Source organism: Rhinolophus ferrumequinum, chromosome 2 (genome assembly GCF_004115265.2).
Source record: "Rhinolophus ferrumequinum isolate MPI-CBG mRhiFer1 chromosome 2, mRhiFer1_v1.p, whole genome shotgun sequence".
Lineage (NCBI taxonomy): Eukaryota > Metazoa > Chordata > Mammalia > Chiroptera > Rhinolophidae > Rhinolophus > Rhinolophus ferrumequinum.
In genome coordinates, this window is record NC_046285.1 from 57,756,837 (window position 1) to 57,764,391 (window position 7,555).

Genomic DNA, 7,555 nt, shown 5'->3' on the forward strand with positions numbered 1-7,555 from the left:
TATGCAAGTTGGATGAGGCAGGGTCTCAGAGAGTCACTAGAGTGGGAAGAGTTGTGGTCAACAGGTTAATGTAAATGTTGGTTTACTGCCAGTGCTGAGCTGGAACTACTCAGAAAAAGTCTCAGAGCACACCAAGGCCAGTTGCTGCTTGCCTGGAGCCTGCAGACTCAGTTAGTTTTCCAAGAGTGGAATGCAGGTAGTGCTGGCTGCTCTTGGAGAAACTTCCTCTGGTATTGGGGGAGTTAGGTGGGATAGGGTCCCAGCTGAGTCAGTGGGGCAAAGCTGCAGAGCTCACCAGACCAATCAAATTTGGATTTGGCTATGAGGGCGCGGAATCAACACAGGGAAGATGGCGCCCACCTCCAGGCTGTACAGGAGGAAGACATCCACTCAGGGAAATGGCGACTGTCCTCCTTCCCTCAACCCAAAGTAACACAACTCAATCTGCTTCCCGCATGTCTCTGACACCCCCTGAGTCACTCTCCCTCTGCTGGAGCCCAAGGTGAGTGTCTGGGAGTGAGACAGTCTGTGCACAGACCCTTGAAGAGGATAGCTGGGTTTCCTGCCACCTTGCATCCCACTCGGATGGTTGGAATCCCCATTGGTTTTCACAGCCAGATGTTGTTGGGACTTCTATTTCTGGCACCAGTACTCTGGGCTGGGGAGGCCAGTGTGGGGTTGGGGTCCCTCACTCCTCTGGAGGGGCCCTCTGCGGCTGAGCTATCCCTATTTTCAACCACCACATGGAAGTTTGGGGTTAGCTAGTTCTGTGTCTCTGCCCCTCCTACTACCATGTTTCCCCAAAAATAAGACCTACACTGAAAATAAGCCCCAGTTAATATAGTCAGCCAGACGGACACATTTTGTACATTATGATGATGTTCCATAAGAAGACGACATGACTGTATTTGATAAATGTAGATTGTTGTATATGAAAAAATAAGATATCCCCTGAAAATACACCCTAATACATCTTTTGGAGCAAAACTTAATATAAGACCCGGTCTCGTTTTCGGGAAAACACGGTAGTCTCAACATGGCTTCTTTATACCCTTAGTTATAAAACTTCTGTTCAGCCAGACTTCAGATGGTTCTCCACATTGATTTAATTATAATTTTAATTTGCTCATGGAAGGAAGCAGACGCAGTGTTTATCTACTCTGCCATCTTGGATCTCCTCAGAACCATTGGTATTCTAACCCTCCTTCAACTCTCTATAATCTCTTCAGGTCTTTAACACTTTATTTTTTCTATAATTATATTGTTATAGTATTAATACTAATAGTAGTGGCAGTAATATTCTAGTGCTTTTGCTGTACTGTGAGCTTTTTAAGTCCTTTTGGAATTTTGAAACTACCTTGATTATAGTGAGAATCAATAGGTGATTGAGAGAATGATTAATAATTTGTCCTCATATTTGAGGCACATCCAAAAAATTATGAAAGCACATGACATTTCTTCTCTGAGCTTTTACCAGCTGTGTAGCATTACTTTGAATTTGGTTAATAGGCCAACCCAGTTTGAGTATAACTAGCTTTTTAGGTTTGACAAATAGAAATCCCAAGAAAATACTTAAGTGAGTTGTTTTTGAAAAACACCAAAAGAACATGTTGTATAGTTATTTATTTAGAACAACTTAGTATCCTACCTTGGGCAACTTGCTTTCTGGGCTCCAGAGGAACTGTTTGCTCTAAAACGAGAAGAAATGAGTTTGGATTAAGAGCTCTCTGAGGCCCCTTCCAAATCTAGTCTTCTATAGTGCTAAATGATTGGCTTTTAGGGACTTCAGTTGCTGTTTTCTAGAATATTGTAGGGTCAACATACCATAATTATTACTAATGCTTAGTATTTACAGAATGCTCAATCGGATGCTTTCTTGATTCTCAGATCATCTAGTCTCTGCTCTAGTATTGTTTTTTTTCTTTCTAGAACAACCTAAATTGAAAGGCTTCCTCTTTGATGGTTTCCTGTCTCAAGTGGAAGCACGCCTTCTGAAAGCTGTCCTCAGTTAACCTTTCCTTCTTGCTTCCAGTGCATGGGCCCCCACGACGCAGCAATCACAGCCTCTGAAGAGCCCATCATCATAACAAACAATCAACAATTAGATTTTCCCCCATTCTACTTCTAAGTTAGGAAACTACCATGTTCTTCACAATGTGTATTTCTAGCTCCAACTAAATAACCGTATTTTAATACACTTAATGGAAATGTTACTGATAATATGTTAAGCACATTGTTATACCTCATAAACTGTGGATGATACATAACACATAATCTACTGTAACACAGACAGCTAACATTTATTTGCTATTTTATGTTTATGGATTGTTTTCACATATAAGTGAGACAAATTATCCCTTAGGATTGATTGCTGGGTTGATTTTCAACTGTGTTGTAGTTAAGAATTATCAAGAGAGGTTTGCTCCTGACACTGTGTTGTGTGCAGCACAGAGCAGAGTCCAAAAGCACTGCTGCATATAGAGGGAGACACTATTTTATCCATAGGTATATCCGTATATCATCTCAACCACCCAAGTTCAAATCCTATTTCTCTTTTTACATAAAGCCTTTCTAGATCTTCACCTCCACAGCCAGAAATACCTTCTCCCTTCTGAATACCCATAGTGCTTTTCCTATACTTCGTCTATTATAGTTTTACTTTTATTAGGTTTTTAAGATTTGTATTACATTTTTTTCTTCCTGTTCACATTTTGTGTTCTATACTACTCTAAAAATACCTACCCTACACCTTTTCAATCTGTAATTATGAAGAGCCTCATGGTTCATATGGGGAGTCAGGGACATCTGTGTTCAGAGCAGGAACCACATGCCTAAGTCACATGTCCCTTGAGAGACAGTAGAATGTAGTGGTTAAGAGCCCAGGTGCTGGCATGCCAGACTGCCCAGGTTCACATTCCAGCTCTGCCACTTACAAGTTAGGCTTTTGGCAAGCCCCCTAACCACTGTGAACTTAATGTGTAAATGGGGATATAGCAGTACCTGTCTCATAGGCTTATTGTGAGCTTAAATGAGTCAACATGTATAAGTACTAGGAGAGCTGGGCACTTAGTATGTGCAATGTGTGTCAGCTGTTATTGCCTTCTATGGTAGTCTGTGCCAGGAGCTGTTTTGTGACTGAGTAGATAAAGCCACACACACATAATCCTATTGACGTGAAGCACAACCACATGTATATCCTATCACATGATTTCTCAGGGGGATTTAGGAGAGCTAATTAATTTAGGTTAATAAATCAGAGCCCTCTGTGATCTTTACAAATCGTACACAGTAGTATGTGCGTTATTTCATTTTGATGCGTTTTACAACTGACTACTTTCTTCTCTTTGTGGCAAAGTTCATTCATGGACCATGTCATTGTTGTCAGCAGGCAACCAGCACAGAGCATTTCTGAAGGTTTCACTGGCTCAGTATGCCATGGGTTGAGAGCCCTCATCAGAGGAACTTCACGGGTCATTTCCCAGTGACATGTGACAATCTGGAATCCTAACAGATGCCTCAGATGAATTAGGCAAGTGAGTGCACAAGGCCAGACATGAGGAAGCTGTGGGCAGGAGATTAGGCTTTACAGTAGTGCAGATGAATGAAGGACTCAGATTTATTTTTACTTTCTCTACAACTTGTATATATTTTGGTTCCCAAACTGCATTTTTCAGACACTATACTTTGTTTAAATATCAGGGTTAAGAAAACCAAATGTAATGTCTGGAAAAAGTGCCATTGGTTAGGGCAGTAGCTGGTTTGCAAAGATAGCTCCAATAATCTCACTTATCCCTGTATGCTCACGCTTTTGCAATAAGACTTTGACATTCCTCACATAGAGTGATGGAGTCTACTTATCCATCCTTTGAATCCAGGCTGGCCTTGTGACTTTGACCAATAAAGAGATATAGCAGAAATAATATTTTGCAACTTCTGAGCCTAGATTTCAAGAAGATGTGCAGCTTTTGTTCTTACACTCTCTTTCTGTGTTTACAACTCAATCACACGTGCAAAAGCCTGAACTAGCCTGCTACATGCTGGAGACACACAGCCTAGCTAAAAGCCAGCACCAATCAGCTCCAAGCCGACCTGCCAATTGACTGCAGCTCTATGAATATACCCAGACAAGTTCATCATAATGACCACCCAGCTGAGTCCAGCCCAAACCACCGACCACGGGAATTGTGACCTAATAAATGAGTATTTTAGGCCACTAAGTTTTAGACTGGTTTGTTACACAGCAAAGACTAACTGATACATGATAGTGCATTTCACTGAAAGAAAAATCTGCCCTTTAGTTCAGTGAAGATATTTGGACTTTAGACAAGCCTCCTATGCCTTTTAAAAGGGGTCTGAAATGAAAGCTGCCATTGTAAGAGAGTAGGCACGATCTCACCATAGAGGAAAACAAAATATGTAATGAGTGGTTCCAAGGGACAGAGTTTTCACTGCAGAGGCTCTGTTTTTGTCTTTGTTTTTGTTTGGGGTCGGGGGGAGGTGGGATGAAGTAACTGCATACTCAGGATTTACAAAGAATCGGCTCCTCAAAGTGATTTATAATAATCTTTGTATTTGAGTCCAGTTCATAGGTTACCAAATACTTTCAACTATAACATAGCTTATGGTTTGAAATACAAAAATTGTTAGAGTCGCCCAGGGTCATAAATTCAGGGGTTTTCGAACTTGGCATCATAGAGTTAGAAATGACCTGGGAGCTGTAACAACCTTCCCTTTTTCCAATTTTAAATATTAACGACCCAATGACGATTTCATTTGAAGAAAGCTTTCAGCGGCTACAAATGTGTGCAGTGACACTTGCATAGCTCAAACAGCTCATTCACAAACAGAAACTAAGGTGAGTTAATGACCCTTCCCACATGTATACAGATGTGAACTCAGATTTCCAGACTTTTTTACCTAGATGCTATAGCTCCACTGTATAGCAATGTCCATTTTCCACAGATGAGGGACCTGGGCTCAGATACTTGCATGAGATCGTTCAGACGGGGCAAGGCTCTAATACAACTTTACTAATTCTAAACACAGACCTTTCACCCTTGCCAGTGATGTTTGGGAACTGGGAACCGTTGAGCTAAAGCTCAACCATAGGAAAATTATTATATATATATGAATTACAAGTGGGCAATTACTGTATATATATATTCATATATTATATATATATGAATTACAAGTGAATTATATATATATGAATTACAATTATATATATATATATATATATATATATATATATATATATATATATATATACAGTAATTGCCCACTTGTCATGGTCACCATAAACCAAGATTCATGATTAATTTTTAGAGAGTAAAATAACCTATGTATGTTTTAACATTCTTGTAGAAACCCTTTGCCCTAATGTTAGAAAAGCGATGACTTGCTTCTTTTAGCCACCCACAGAGGAGAAACAAACTTGTCCTTGTGACCCCAGAGATATAGATGTACAATAAAAAGTTGGAAGTAGCAAGAGGTAGGTTGCAGCTTATATTTTTTAAAAAATGATTTAACCAAAAAACAAACATCCTAATTGCTGCCCTAAAATTGACAGCTCCTGTCCCTGAGTCGTTCAGCATGTACAGACAGGACTCCAGGGCTATTTAGGAGGCTGAATAATCAGACATCTAAGATTCCAATAAGAAGGTTTATAAAAGCTCCAGTCCTTGGTCTTAAGTAATGAGGATTACTGGTTTTATTGATTCTCTGAAAAATCTTGTCCCCAAAGCAGAGACCTGTTGCATGTTTCCTCAAACACTGAGGAACCCTTTATTCAGGACTCTTTTAGAACATAAAGAATATTTGTTCAAACCAGTTAGCTTTGCACCTGAAATTCAGCAGCTCTTCAGATGTGCACATTGTTTTACCCAAAATAGTTATTGTAGGGTCTGCAGGGATCTTGAATACCCTTGGCCAAATGCCTTCCACATTGGAGAGACAGGCTTCTACAAGAGAAAAAACCTCCTCGTGATTTTGTTTATTTCACTTCTCTCACACATGCCAACATAGAAGTGAGGCGGGGAGGGTACAGGAAAGGAAGGAAACTTGTTCTATGGCCTTGAGAGTAGGCCATGAACTGGGCTAGGGGCTTTGTAAAATTGATCTTCTTTGATCCTCCAGACAACCATAAAGGCAGCTGGTTTTATTCTGTCTATTTTGCAGACAGGTAAAGTGAAGCCTTGAGAGACTAACTTGTCTAAGGTCACACCGCTAAAAGCTGTCTCTAAAGTCCTCACCTTTTACCCCAGTGGCCCCACAGGAAGGCTTTGGTGAGAGTCGCTCAGTTTCTTTACTGGAGTTCAAAAGAATGGTGCGTTAGTAATCTTTAGCCACTTAATCTGTGTCACACACGCAAACCCTCAGCACCCCAGGAAGCCCCCGAGGAAGGGAAAACTGTTCCAACTCAGTAGAAAGCCTGCTGGGCTCACCAAACACCCTTCTCTGCTCTGAGCTCCAGTTTGTCGACTGGTATGTAAATAAAGGGATTTGGACTATTTGCTTTCTCAGGACCTATTTCTAGCTCTAAAAAATTTCCATGGCATCAATCAAAGAAATTATTACCTGAGTAATGTGTGTTAAGGAATTTCTTTCAATAGCAGAGAATCCCTACCTGTGTACGTTTTATTTTTAAACTCTTTTTTTTTCCCCACATGCATGCTCGGTGTGAGTGGAAGGTGTTAGAGTGGGGACCTTTATTTATTCCCAGGGTGTCTGGGGCATAAGTAGGAACGGAAGTGAGAGCTTCCTCCACGCATGAGCGTCCGAGACACCTCTTCAAGGCAGTGTGAGCAGAGCCCCGCTCAGCCTTTGCCGAGAAGGTAGCAGCCTGCCAGGTAGAACGGAAGGTGACGGAATGTGGTGGGAGACAGCTGGGAAGGGCACAACATTAGACGTCACGTGACGCTGTTCTACTGCAGACCGCACCTCAGAGTGTGACGTTGGGCAAGGCTTGGTTCTTTCAGGCCACCAGTTTCTCGGGTCTAAAAGGAGGCACTTGGGCTGACAGGTGGCTAAGCAACCTAGTAAGATGGCCCCTGCGTGAGCATATAGCTTCATTCGTTGGTTATAGACTTCAGTCCTGTACAGGTGGCTTTGAAAATATGCCTTATGGACCCTCTTTTGGCCTTATAGATCATCGCAGGCTAGTCTATTTCACCTATTAGTTAGCTAATAGGTGGATTATCTGATTCTAGATTGCAACCGCAGGAACAAACTAAGGTTTTATCCTTTATAGAACAAAAAGGCATTGCTGATCATGTGCAGAGAACCAATGGAAAGCACCTAGAATTAGACACAAATGGCTCTGGGGAGATTACCTATTAATCACTGAGAATTGGGTTCGCTGTTTCTCACAAACAAATAAGTAGTTGATCTAGATTTAACTCAGTCTTATGGAGACCAGAGAAAGCTGTTAACCTCAGCCCTTCCCACTGGTGCTCAACACAAGTTCTTAGTCATCCAGCCTGACAGCCTTCGGTGGGTCACAGCCAGCTGAAAGGCACAGAGGTGCAGGACCGGAGGTCTCTAGCACTTGGAAAAC